This window comes from Eptesicus fuscus, chromosome 1 (assembly GCF_027574615.1).
Source record: "Eptesicus fuscus isolate TK198812 chromosome 1, DD_ASM_mEF_20220401, whole genome shotgun sequence".
Lineage (NCBI taxonomy): Eukaryota > Metazoa > Chordata > Mammalia > Chiroptera > Vespertilionidae > Eptesicus > Eptesicus fuscus.
Window position 1 is genome coordinate 32339434 of NC_072473.1, and position 15073 is coordinate 32354506.

Sequence of the window (15073 nt, forward strand, 5' to 3'; positions counted from 1 at the left end):
GGTACATAAACATTTTGTATCAAATCAAGAACTTTTGGTTGGAGAAAATAAGTTGTTTTCCCCAGGCCCAGATTTCAGAGTTGCCAACTACTCAATTTATGTTAGTAATCTCCAAGAGACTCTTGATTTTCAGGGCAAACAGTAAAGTGATCAGCAAGGTTTGCCTCTTCTTCCTCCATCTTATTCTCTCTACAAGTGGCCCGGTGCATGAAATTTGTGCACTTGGAGTGGAGGATTCCCTCAGCCAGGACTGCACCTTCTCGCACGCAGTCCAGGAACCCTCAGGGGAGTGGGCCTAAGCCATCAGTTGGACATCCTTAGTGCTGCTGCGGAGGCGGGAGAGTCTCCCACCACCGCTGCTGCGCTAGCCAGCCATGAGCCCAGCTTCTGGCTGAGCGGTGCTCCCCCTGTGGGAGCACACTGACCACCAGGGGACAGCTCCTGCATTGAGCATCTGCACCCTGGTGGTCAGTGCATGTCATAGTGACCGGTTGCTCTGCTGTTCAGTCGATTTGCATATTAACCTTTTATTATATATAGGATAATGTCTCATGATGGGCAAGGCCTCTAATTTAATTTTTTTTTTTAGGTAGATAAAAGGAGGGGCAGAATTTTCACTTGAGCCTGAAGTTAAAATTGCCCTTAGCTCAAAAATCTGCATACCACTGAGACACATCTTGGTGAGGCTCATTCTGAACCCTCACACTGTTCTATTATGTGTATAAGTATTGGTAACCATCTTATCTCTTTAGTGAAAGGAACCTATTGTTACGTTACAATGACTAACTTTATCTCATGAGTTGTGTTTTGGTTTCAAGCCTGTATCCAGTATTCATGCAGCAACTTCGGCTCTTCTGTTCAATATTTACCTGGCATATATTTTATTTTATTTTCTCTAAATCTTTCTAGATTTTTATGTATTAGATAGGAATAGCCCATGGACAGAGAAAATAGTCTGGCGAAGGCCTGGAAGGGGCGGGTGCAGGGTGGAGGAGATCAATGGGAAAAAAAAACAAACAAAAAAACTAAAACAAAGGGACATCTGTAATACTTTCAACAATAAAGATACATCTATATATATAAAAGGCTAATATGCAAAGTGTCCCCTTGGGAGTTCTACTGAGAGACTGGGAATTCAATTGCTTGCTATGATGTGCGCTGGCCACCAGAGGGCGGCTTGGAACGAAGGAAGGCCCAGGCCAGCAGAAGGGGAAGGGAGACCCTGGCTGACAGCCAGAAGGCCCCAACCAGCCCTGATTGCTGGCCAGGCCTAGGGACCCTACCCGTGCACAAACTTTGTACACTGGGCCTCTAGTTTTAGATAAAGAAAAATATTTTTAGTTGAAAAGAGTTTTATGTGAAATAATACAAGTAATTGCTCTACACTGTAGTTTATATTCTCAACTCCTCTCAAAGAGATATTAATTGACCCTATATTCACTTAATATTAATTGACCCTATGTTCATTGACTGCAGGATTGACTTCCGCTTCGCTGACCCAGCACTGACTGCCACATGGGCTGTGGTCAGACCCTGCTTTTCTCTATCGGCCTGCTTCAGGCCGAGGGTTCGGCCTCCATGAAACCCCGGTCAGTCTTTGCATTGAACAAGTGGAATCGCTAATGCCTTTTTGAGAGCCGCCAAGGCTGGGAGCGTGATCACATTCGTGAAGGGATGTTATGGGTTCTTATCAAAAAGCCCACATGTGTCTGTGCTACACCAACAGGTTTGCTTTAACACGGAAGCCTCCATCCGCAAGCCCACCCGCCTCCAGGAGCTGGCGAAAGGTTGAAAGTAGCTGTGGGTAGATGAGGCCGGTGCCAGGTGACCTGGCAGGTATCAGCGGCTCAGCTGTCTGAGCCCCAAGTGCTGGGAGACAGGCTCTGATGTCACCACACTGTGGAGGATTTGACTGCAGCGGCTTCAGAGCTTGTTGCTATTTTGTTTTATTTATATCTCCCTTTCCCTTTAAACCTCTGCAGGTTGTGTTTGTTCGAGAGAGGAGCAGCCTTTGCAGCCTCCTCGGTGGAGAGCAGGCCTTCGATCTGGGTTCACACGCAGCCAGAGTCCTGTTTAGAAACACGTGTGGGTCTTGCATTATTTGCTCTATTACCGATAAAGAGGGTTTTAGATTCTGGCACTTAAATATGTTTCCTGCTTATCCACCAGGGCAGGAGGCCGAGCGCAGCCACAGGCACAGCCACAGTGCTTCACTCCTTCACAGGCCTCGGTCCAAGGGCTGCGATGCAGGCGCTTCACACACGGAAGGGGCTGGGGAGCAGGGTCTGGCAGCAAACACAGAACACGGCCATCCGCAGCCCTGCTATTCTCAGACCTTCTGTCTCAGTCCGGATCTTCCCACTCCAGGTCTGCAGCGTCTTCCTTTTGAGGCAGATTCAGGCGTTTGGGGGACATGATGTTTATCACACCCTGTTTTCCATGTGGGTGGTCCGCATGGGGATGTTCCTAAATCAGGCTTCCTTCGGCATTGCAGTGTTGGGGGGCAGCATGAAGGTGCAAACACAACCCGTGGGGACTCCTCGCTGAGCTTCTGTATACCTGGAGGGCGTCTCCCCTCAGACGGGGTACTCCCTGTATCTGTGACCAGCAGGTGGGGGAGGCGGATCAGGCTGGTTGGCTGCCTCAGTGCCCTCATAGCTGCAGTGTCAGCGGGTGGGGCAGAGCACCTGGGACCCTGGATTCCCTCTGAGGTTTGCAGAACCGCCCCCTCCCTTTGTTCTCCCATTCTCCAGGTGGCGGCTGTTGTCAGATGGCAGGACTTATTGATCCGCCATCAGACCTACCAGTCATCCTCCAGGGAGATTTCCTGACCCCTCTGCGTCCCCCGCTTCACCTGAAGTCTCTAAAATAGTTTGGGTGCCCAGTGCTCAGAGGCTCCCGTGAGCTTGTGGAGGCGGGCCCTTGGTCATAATTTTTTTAAACTTCTTTATTGATTAAGGTGTTACATATGTGTCCTTATTCCCCCATTGCCCCTCTATCCCCCCCCCACTCATGCCCTCACCCCCCTGTTGTCTGTGTCCATTGGTTAGGCTTATATGCATGTATACAAGTCCTTTGGTTGATCTCTCCCCCTTACCCCCACCCTCCCCTACCTTCCCTCTGAGGTTTGAAGGTCTGACCAACGCTTCTCTTTATCTGGATCTGTTTTTGTTCATCAGTTTATGTTGTTCATTATATTCCACAAATGAATGAGATCATGTGATATTCATCTTTCTCTGACTGGCTTATTTCACTTAACATAATGCTCTCCAGTTCCATCCATATTGTTGCAAATGGTAAGAACTACTTCTTTTTTATCGCAGTGTAGTATTCCATTGTGTAGATGTACCACAGTTTTTTAATCCACTCAACTGCTGATGGGCACTTAGGCTGTTTCCAAATCTTAGCTATGGTGAATTGTGCTGCTATGAACATAGGGGTGCATATATGCTTTCTAATTGGTGTTCCAGGCTCATCTTGTATATTCCCTGCTCCAGCTCTCTAATCTGTCATCTCTCCAAGTAGCCTTGAGGTCTTAGGTGTGCTCATTGTTACTGCAGTGTATTATTTCTAGACAATTTCAGGTGACAGAAAGTTAGTTTGCATACTAAACCATGCATATATGCATATATATATTTTCTACATTTGTAAGTACATGAAGCTAAATATGAGTTTATACTAATGATTTCAACACTGATCCATTATCACATGGATCATTCTAGCTTTTTCCCCTTGCTTGACTTTAACCTCCCACTCCAACAATGAGTAGCCAGGCTCCAACTATCTGCCATCATTTACTTAATTGTTCAACTCAAGTATGCATGTATAGTGATTTTAGATTTAAATTATTCCCTGTGGGAAACAACTACCAATAAAGGTATAGCGTTTATGTATAGTCTTTATTGCTTTTAGTCTTAACATTTTTATTCACTGCCAGAGTTACTTAGGTCTGTATCTTAACCCCATCATCCCCTTCAGTGAGTTTGTTTTATGTTTGTACCCATGTAGAATATTTTTTTACAAACAGCACTTTATGCTGAGATACCCCTACCTCGTAACTGATTGGATTTGATTTGAATAAATTAAGGTTTATTCTTTGTGCTATAAATGTCTATGGGCTTCCACAAATGCATTGTATAATGTATTCACCACTACAATATCATATAATGCAGTTTCACCACCCTAAACTAATCATTGTGTTTCATCTAGTCAATCCTCCTCAAATGCCTGACAAGTATTTACTTGTTTACTATTTCTATAGTTTTGCTTTTTCCAGGATATCATATAAATGGAATTATACAGTATGTAAGTTTTGAGAATAATTCTTTTCACTTAGAAATATTCATCAAAGAATCCATGTTACTAAATGGATTGATGATTCATTAATTTTTATAACTGAATAGTGATTCCATTGTATGAATGTACTAGTTTGTTAATCCACTCACTGATTGAAGGACATTTGAGTTGCTTCCAGTTTGGGGTAATTATGAATAAACCTGTTATAAACATTGTGTTAAAGTTTCATGTCAACATAAGTTTTGAAATCATTAGGAAAAATACCTAGGGACAGGATCGCTAAGTTGTCTGGTTAAGACTATGTTTAGCATTGTAAGAAACTTCCAAGATTGCTTCCAAAAGGACTGGGCCATTTTGTATTCTCATCAGCAATAAATAGTGTTCCCATTGCTCCACATTTTCTCCAGTAATTTTTATTATCTGTTATTTGCTAGCTTTGTCTAGTTATTATTAGCATTATAACTAAGACTATACCGGTATTTCATTGTTTTCCTAATTTGAATCTCCCTAATGAGAAATGTTTTTGAGCATATTTTAAATGCCTGACAAACATATATGTTCTTTGTTAAGGTGTTTATCTCTTTTCCCCATTTTAATCTGATTGTTTGTTTTATTATTGTTCAACTTTAAGAATCCTTTAAATGTTTTGAATTTGAAAATATTCTCTCCCACTCTCCAGCTTACCATTTCCTTCTATGAACAGTGTTTCACAGATCAAAATTATTTAATTTTAATAAAATACAATTTATCATTTTAAAATTTCTTATATTGTGCTTTAGGTGTTGTAAATAAAAAACTCATAACAAAACCCAAGGCCATGTAGATTTTTCCCTATGTTTTATTCTATAAGTCTTATAGTTGTATATTTAAATTTAGGTCCATGATTCATTTTCAGCTAAATTTTCTGTAAGGTATAAGATCTTTATCTATGTTCAAATTTTTGCTTAGAGAGTTCCAATATTTCTAGTACCATGTGTTGAAAAGGTTATCTTTTTTTATTGAAGACTATTAGTACCTTTGTTAAAATTCAGTTTATTATATTTGTTTGAATATATTTCTAGGTACTTTATTCTTTTTCACTGACAAATGCATCTGTTCTTTCACCAATGCAACACTATCTTGACTATGGTAACTTTGATGATTATAAGTCTTAAAATGAGGTAAGTGAATCTCCAAACTTAGTTTATGATTTTAAGAGTTGTGTTGGCTATTCTGTCCCTTGCTTGTCCTTATAAAATTTAGAGTAAAAAAGGCTTGGCTGGGATTTTTATTGGAATTATATTCAATATGCAGATCACACTGGGGAGAATTAAATCTTTACAATATTGAGTCTTCCAATCCATCAGAATAGAATAGTTTCTCATTTATATTCTTTTATTTCATTCATCAGCTTTTTATAATTTTATGCATGCATGCAGATTCTGTACAGATTTTCTTAGATTTATACTTAAGCATTTTATTTTTATGTTATTGTAGTTTGTCTTTCAAACTCCTGTTGTTCATTGCTGGTATGTAGGTAAACAATTGACTTTTGTATATTGATTTTTGTTGTATCTTCTAACCTTGCTATGCTCAACTCCATAGTACTAACAGTTTTTCTTTTTGTTCATTCTTTGGCATTTTCTGCATAGAAAATAATGTAATCTGCAAGTAGGAAGAGTTTAATTTCTTCCTTTCCTATCTGTATGCCTTTTATTTCCTTCTCCTGGTTTTATTTCCTTCTCCTGGTTAAGATGTCCCGTACTATGTTGAAAAACAGTAATGAGAGAGGATATATTTGTCTTCTTCCTGGTCTTAGGGAGAAAGTCTTCAATCTCTCATCATTGTATATAATGTTACCTATAACTTTATTGTTTACAAACTTCTTTAAGTTAAGGAAGTTTTTGACTACTCTTAGTTTTTTGAGAGTTTTTATCATGAATGGGTATTTTATATTATCAAATGCTTTATTTTGCATCCATTAATATAATCATATTTTTTATTTAGCTGTTAACATGATGAATTGCATTGGTTGATTTATAATTATTGAAACAGCCCTGAATTCCTGGAATGAACTGTACTTGTTTGGGATGTATTATTATTTTTGCTCAGCCTCCAGCAATTTTTCAAAATTATTATTTAAGTGTTCTTGTAACATTTATGTTTCCAGCACTTCTGTCTATATAAGATGATCTCAGCTGCTACTCTCTGGATTTGCCTGCCCTTGCAGACTTTTGGGCAGCACTTTGTCCTGTGATATTAGTTCTCTCATGGGACAAGAAAAGTGGTTGATATCCAATGTGTCTTGTTGTTGTAAGGACAGGAGTGATGACTCTTGAGCCTTTATATGTCTTAAAATTGAAAGTCTGAGCATTTTAAAATCTCACACTCTTTGATTATGGAAAGTCTCTTCTTAAGATTTAATTATAAGAAAAAATGTGGCAAGTGCACTAAGATGTTTATTGAAGCTTAGTTTAAATTATTGAAAATTTTGAAACAACTGTGTCCATCAATAGAAGATTAGTAAATAAATAATGGATCATCCGTAAAATGGACTATTGTGTACTATTAAAATAAGTGTATAGGTCTACATTTATTAATATAGAAAGATATTCATCATATAAAGTTAGGCGAACAAAACAGATTAAAATCAGTAAAGTAGACATTGGGACATAAAATGTGAATACAAAATATGTTCTTATTATTTATAAAAAGTATGGAAAAAAGATAAACAACTACAGAGTAAAGTTATGTCATTTATGACAAAAGTACATGGTGCTTCCAGATTGTATAACAGGGAAGGTCTCCTGAAGAACATACTGCATGTAGAGAGAATAGTATGTGTGAATTCCCTGAAGTAAAAAAGAACATGGTGCGTTCTATGAACAGAAAAGTTCAACATGACTAAAATACACAAAATAAGGGGTAGAATGATGCAAGAGGAGGTGAATAGATAAGCAGGTACTAGATCATGCAGATACTAAATCATGTAGATACTAGATCATGAAGTACTGAGTACTGAGGGTAGGAGATATTAATCCCTATTCTCTAAGAATTTACAGTCAAGTAGGGGAGACATGAAAATCATATAATACAAAGAAAACTACACAGTGAAAAAGTACATATAAGTGTGGTATATATATTCAAGATACATATATATTATTCCTCCTGGATGGGGGATATGGGTCAATAAATATTTCCTAGAAAATTTGGCATTTGAGGAAAACCTCAAGAAATGAGAAGGATTTGGCAGAGGTAGTGATTGAGAAAAATATTCACAAAGGGGATAGAACATTATGAATATAAGTATAATTATATAGAAGGAAAAGCAGAGAGATTAGATTAACTGTAGTGTGATTATAATAACTACCACTCCACTCATTGAGTCCCAGGCATTGTTGTAAATATTCTCTGTTTAACAATTAGCTTAATCCTAACCAGGCCTTAAGAGGTAGGTACTATTAGGCTCATTTTACAAATTAGGAAAGAAAACTGGGACACAAGACACTTCTTCAACTCTCCACTCTTTAAATAAAGATATAATTCAAACCCAAGTATATCTAACTCCAAGGCTCTTGTATAAATGTATAACCTAACATATTTTTGAGTAAAGGTAGAAGATAAGGCAGGAAAGATAGGCAGGGTTATAAGTTAGATGAAAGCTTTACTGTCAGAATAAAGAAAACATTATTTGTTAGGGAATGGAGATCCACTGAAATTCTGTAAACAATTATAACAAAATCAGAACTATGTTTTAAACAGGTGTACTTGGCAGCAATGCATAGGAAAAATAATGGATTTGAGTGGGGTACTCAAAGTGTGATCCCAGAATTGGCAGCATCAGCATCATTGATTTGCTAGTACAAATTTTTGAGCCCCTCCAGACCTACTGAATCATAAACTCTGGACAGGAGCCTAATGTCTGTGTTTTAATAAGTTTTTCATGTAATTGTGATGCCCACTAAAGTTTGTAAACCACTAGACAAGAGAGAGTGGTGGTAAAATCAGAGACACTGTAAAGATTTAAGTAAAGGGTATTAAATGTCTGGGTTAAGATACTAAGTGCAAGAGAAAGATGGAGTTGAGACTCTGCAGGGCTGTAGAATTTACTGAACTTAGTTACTTCTTGGATGTGGCGGGTAAGAAAAAGGAGAAATAAAATAGAAATAAAAAGTCAAGACTTGCTACTTTGAGAGAAAGCATAATTTTGGTTTTAATATGTTCTTCTCCAGTTGATGTCACCAAAATGACTTTTTCAAAACTGATAACTTACTTTTGATACTTCCAAAGCCTAATTTAAACAGATGGATGTTAGATAGATGATAGATGATAGACAGATAGATTAGATAGATAGATAGATAGATAGATACATAGATACATAGATACATAGATACATAAATACATAGATGATAGATAGATAGGTTTCTGCTTGTGGCATGTGACAATTTGTTTAGAGGAAGTTTCTTTTTTTTTTTTTTTTTTGGCTTCTTCAGACTGGCTTCTTTCTTTTTTTTTTTTTTTAATTTCTTTATTGATTAAGGTGTCACATATTTGTCCTCATCCCCCCATTCCCATCCCACCCCTCTCCCCACGCATGCCCCAATCCCCTGTTGAACTTAACCGTTGGATAGGCTTATATGCATGCATACAGGTCCTTTGGTTGAACTCTCCCCCTCCCCCCACCCTCCCCCTAACCTCCAATATCCTCCCTCTGAGGCCCGATAGTCCGATCGATGCCTCCTTGCTTCTGGTTCTGTTCTTGTTCCTCAGTCTATGTTGTTCATCATTTCCTCTAGATGAACGAGATCAAATGTCACTAGATATATACTAATAAGAACTGAATGTGAGACGAGCAATAATATTTATGCTGACAGGCAAATGAATCAATCTGTAGCGAGCTTCCCCCTGGACCAACAGTTCTTTTGAGACCCAATTTCGATGTCCAGTAGTACATGTCAGCACTGACCCCTCAGCTCTGGATGGTGGACAGATGGTGGTAATGGAGGTCCGACTCCCTCTGGTTTGGTCTCGGCCGAACCCAGGGGCACGGCGTCACCTGGACTAAGGGGTACGTGGCCTCACCCATACCCAAGGGGCGCGTGGTCTCACCCGGGCCTGGGACCCAGCCTCACCCGGATGGATCCAGGGGCACCCGGACCCAGGATCTGGCTTCACCCGTACCCAGGAACGCTTGGCCTCTCCCAGACCCAGGGGCACGTGGCCTCACCCAGGCTTAGTTGCACAAGGCCTCACCTGGATCCAGGGACACATGGTCTCACCCGGACCCAGGGACGCTTGGCCTCTCCCAGACCCAGGGCCACTTGGACTCACCCGGATCCAGGGACACATGGTCTCACCCGGACCCAGGGACGCTTGGCCTCTCCCAGACCCAGGGCCACTTGGACTCACCCGGATCCAGGGACACATGGTCTCACCCGGACCCAGGGACGCTTGGCCTCTCCCAGACCCAGGGCCACTTGGGCTCACCCGGGCCTAGGTGCACGAGGCCTCATCCGGATCCAGGGACGCATGGTCTCACCCGGACCCAGGGACGCTTGGCCTCTCCCAGACCCAGAGGCACGTGGCCTCACCCGGGCCTAGGTGCACGAGGCCTCACCCGGATCCAGGGACACATGGTCTCACCCGGACCCAGGGATGCTTGGCCTCTCCCAGACCCAGGGCCACTTGGACTCACCCGGATCCAGGGACACATGGTCTCACCCGGACCCAGGGACGCTTGGCCTCTCCCAGACCCAGGGCCACTTGGGCTCACCCGGGCCTAGGTGCACGAGGCCTCATCCGGATCCAGGGACGCATGGTCTCACCCGGACCCAGGGACGCTTGGCCTCTCCCAGACCCAGGGGCACGTGGCCTCACCCGGGCCTAGGTGCACGAGGCCTCACCCGGATCCAGGGACACATGGTCTCACCCGGACCCAGGGATGCTTGGCCTCTCCCAGACCCAGGGCCACTTGGGCTCACCCGGGCCTAGGTGCACGCGGCCTCACCCGGATCCAGGGACACATGGTCTCGCCTGGACCCAGGGGTGTGTGGGCTCTCCCAGACCCAGGGGCGCTTGGCCTCGCCCGAGCACGGGATCCAGCGTCATCCGGGTCCAGGGGCACTTGGCCTCACCCGGACCCGGAGTCCGGCCTCACCTGGACCCAGGGGCATGTGGCCTCACCTAGACCCAGGGATGTGAGGCCTCACTTATACCCAGAGGCGTGTGACCACACCCGAGCCCAGAGGCGCGCAACCCCGCCCGCACCTGGGTCTCAGCGGGGCCCCGTCTTCCCGATCCCAATTCCTGCCGGTCAATCCCCCCTCAGCAATTCCCCTGGCCATCCTTCCAGAGCTCCAGTATGGCTGCTGCAGAACTCGTCGGGCGGCGGCTCGGCGAAGCTCCAGTGCACCCGGTGCATGGCGGTGGGCCAGTCTGGCGTCGCTGCGTCGGCCCTTGGGTCTGCATCGGTGGCCGGTCGCTGAGCATGCGCACCTGGCCGCTTCCAGGGCGTTGAGATTCTTGACGGACTCAGAGGTCAGCAAGCGCGGAGTCTCCCACCCCATGTCTCATAGGGGCTCGTCTGTCCGTGCTTGGCTGCCAGTGGAGCCGTCCCCTCAGCCGGAGACCGCCGGGGGAACTGCGCAGAGCACGTTCCAGGCCGCTGTTGTATCGCCTGAGCCATAGTTCTTTTGTGTCGCCTGAGCTGTAGTTCTTAAAGTGTGGTCTTTGGGTCACCGGCATCAGCATCATCCCACATACCCCTCTTTTATTCTAGTTGTAGAGCATCTACTCAGCCAGCCCTATGGTGGTCTTGGATGGTGTCTGCTCTGCTCTCTTGTCGTAGTCTCAAAGTTGTTGTGGTAGGCAACAATCAGGCTTCCACCCTATGCCTCCATCTTGGTCCTCCTTTGTATAGTTAAGTCTTGATTGTTGTTGGTGTCACTGGGGGGGGCTCTCTTTGTCTATAAAGGACGAGTTGCTGTGCAGGAGACACGTTTATGGGCCGGGTCTTGGTGCAGCAAAGCTTTGGCGCTCACTGAATATTCCCGTTGAATGTGTCCCTTATGCACGTGGTTGAAATCTGGTGTCATCTCCCACAGACCACTAGATGCCCTAGTTTCTGGGTCTCCAATGGGGTGTAGATCAGCTATTGCCTTAGGCACTCAGCAAGGATTACAGTAAAAACTGTAGTTTCTTCCTCCTGTCTGAGTGGCCCTGGAGCAGTCCGACTAGAACAGCAGATCATCTGGTCCGCTGCCAGAGGGGAGGCCACCCGCATGTATAAGCCGTTGCTTGGGGCGCAGGTGTGCCTGCAAGACTTGCGGGGCAGGTCTTCAAAACGTGCGGGGCGGGTCCCAGGGCGGGGCGGGGTCTCAGGGCGCCAACAGGCCATGGTGTGGCGAGCCTCGATGGCTGTGAGTCTGGTCCTTCTGCCTTCCATGTATCTAAGTCCCCTCGTTCCGCACTCCAGGGCAGCAAACACTGATTGCTGGGCGCACCTCTGCAAGAGTCCCGCCTCTCCCCGCAGGCATCTGGGTCTCCCGGGGTTCGCCAGAAGATGGGTTTCAGGGTGATGGAGAGCTAATCTCCCTTAGGTTTGGAACAAAAGCCCCTTTCCCCCGCCACCAGCCAGACCCACGCACCTCCACACCTCATCCCCTCCGATTTCGCTGGGTGCGAGGCAACAGAACAGCCTTTAACCTCCGCCGCCATCTTTTTCAAACTTCTCAATTTGTACTTCTTAATCCCTTCATTTCAGTCAACTCTACTGAAGTCTAGCGCCGCCGGGAGGTGCACGGAAAGGGCGCCCGGGCCTCCGTCCGGTGCGCGGTGCGCGCGTCCCGCGGAACCAGGCGCGCGAGGGCCACGCGGCTGGGAAGGGCGCTGGGCGGCCGCCGAGCTCCAGGCACCGCCATCGCCGTGTTCTGGACGTCGCCGCCGCGGCGTCCCCCCAATTTATACTTCTTAATCCCTTGAATTCAGTCAACTCTACTGAAGTCTAGCGCCGCCGGGAGGTGCACGGAGAGGGCGCCCGGGCCTCTGTCCAGTGTGCGGGGCGCGCGGCCCGCGGCACCAGGCGCGCGGGGGGCTGCGCGGCGGGGACGGGTGCTGGGAGGCCGCCGGGCTCCGGGCGCCGCCGCTGCGGCGGCGTCCCCAGCGTCCCGGGCCGGGCGGCCTGCGGAGGCGGCGGAGTTGCGAAAGTGAGTGAGTTTCCCAGGGTTTCGCCCGGAATGGGGTTCAGTGCAATCGGAGCCGGTGCTCAGCACACTCCGGAGCCTTTATCTCCTTCCTGCCAGTGAACTCCGGCCAGGTCATCAGCCGCCCCCTCCTCTCCGGTTCCATCCTCCCCGCAGGCGCGTGTGCTCGTGTCTCCGCCCGTTTCTCCATACCTCAGGCTTTTACGGCTTCCCCGACTGTCCCCGTGGCCTTCTCCTTCCCCCCAGCTCTGGGCATTTCAGTCCACCAACTTTCCTGTGGTTCTGGACGATGTCCGTTCTGACCTCTAGTTGTATTTTTGAAATTGTTGTGCCAGGCTGCAGGTTAGGTGTTTAACCTATGCCGCCATCTTGGTTTGACTAGAGGAAGTTTCTTATAGCTCTTAATTTAGTTTTGTGTATTTCTAACAGATGCAGAATTCATGTTAAAGTTTCAATGATGATAGTTGTAATCACTCACATAAAATCATTAAAGAACATATAAACAACTCATCAACTTTAATTGTAGAGCTATTACTAAAAATTGACTAATATCTAACTACTATGTTTTCATAAATACCATTATTCATATATCAGAATGACACATTTTTCCCTTCATCTTAACCACTGGTTGTCTAATACTACCAATAATTAAATTCTTCCTCTTCCTTATTTGGGCCCCTTGCTCATGAATTTCAAACTATTATAAAAAGTTGTAGGATGAAACACCTTACATGGTGCCTTATAGTACTAAGCAAGGACTAAAAATACTGATTTGTTTTATTTTTATTTATTTATTTTTATTGTTTAACTAGAGGCCATGCACCAGGGGGTCCCTCGGCCTGGCCTGCGGGATCGGACCGAAACTGGCTCTTCAACATCCCCCAAAGGGTCCTGGATTACAAGAGGGTGCAGGCCAGGCTGAGAGACCACACCATTGCATGATCAAAGCTGGGGAGGAATGTGGGAGGTTGGGCAGCATGGGAGGGACTTCGAGAGGGCTCCAGGGTGTGTCTGGCCCATCTCGCTCAGTCCCGATCAGCTGGATCCCAACAGCAAGCTAACCTACTGGTCGGAGCGTCTGCCCCCTGGTGGTCAATGCACATCACAGCGACTGGTCGACCACTTGACTGTCTGTCCCCTGATGGTCAGTGTATATTGCAGCAAGCGGTTCAGTGGCCTTAGCATATCATTAGCATATTGCATGTTGATTGGTTGAAGGGACGGCTGGACAAACTTAGCATATTAGGCTTTTATTATATAGGAAGTATTACATATGTCTCCTTTTTCCCTGATTCACCAACCCCCTGTCACTCCCATCCCCCAGGAAAAGCCCTCACCACCCCAGTGTATGTGTCTATTGTTATGCTATTTGCATGTATACAAGTCCTTTGGTTGATCTCTTACCACTCACCTCCCCTGCCTTCTCTCTGAGGTTAGACAGTCTGTTCAGTGCTACCCTGTCTCTGGATCTATTTTTGTTCATCATTTTATGTTGATCATTATTTCCCACATACAAGTGAAATCATGTGATATTTATCTTTCTCTGACTGATTTATTTTGCTTAGCATAATGCTCTCCAGGTCCATCCATGCTGTTGCAAAGGGTAAAAAGTTCCTTTTTTTATATCAGCATAGTATTTCATTGTGTAGATGTACCATAGGTTTTTTTATTGTTTAAGGTATTACAAATAGTAGTACATATGTCTCTTCTTTTCCCCACTGACCTCCCCCTGGCCTCCCCTACCCCCCGGCACTTGCCCTCATTCCCTGCCCCCGTGTCTTGAGTCTGTGATTGTGCTTATATGCATGCATACAAGTCCTTCGGTTAATCTCTTACCCCCCCCACAATCCTCCCCTACCTTCCCTCTGAGGTTTGACAATCTGATAGATGGTTCTCTGTCTCTGGATCTGTTTTTGTTCATCTGTTTATGTTCATTATATTCCACAAATTAGTAAGATCATATATTTATCTTTCTCTGACTGGCTTCTTTCACTTAGCATAATGCTCTCCAGATCTATTCATGCTGTTGCAAATGGTAAGAATTCCTTCTTTTTTTTTACAGCAGCATAGTATTCCATTGTGTAAATGCACCATAGTTTTCTAATCCATTCATCTGCTGATGGGCATTTAGGCTGCTTCCAAATCTTAGCTATTGTAAATTGTGCTGCTATGAACATAGGGGTGCATATATCCTTTCTCATTGATGTTTCTAGTTCCTTGGGATATATTCCTAGAAGTGGGATCACTGGGTCAAATGGGAGTTCCATTTTTAGTTTTTTGAGGAAACTCCATACTGTTCTCCATATTGGCTGCATCAGTCTGCATTGCCACCAGCAGTGCAGGAGGTTCCTTTTTCTCCACATCTTCACAAGCAACTGTCATTTGTTGATTTATTGATGATAGCCATTCTGACAGGTGTGAGATGATACCTCATTGTTATTCTGATTTGCTTCTCTCTTATGATTAGTGACTTTGAGCATGTTTTCATATGTCTCTTGGCCTTCCTTCTGTCTTCTTTGAAAAAGTGTCTATTTAGGTCCTTTGCCCATTTTTTTATTGGATTGTTTATCTTCCTTTTGTTAAGTTGTATGAGTTCC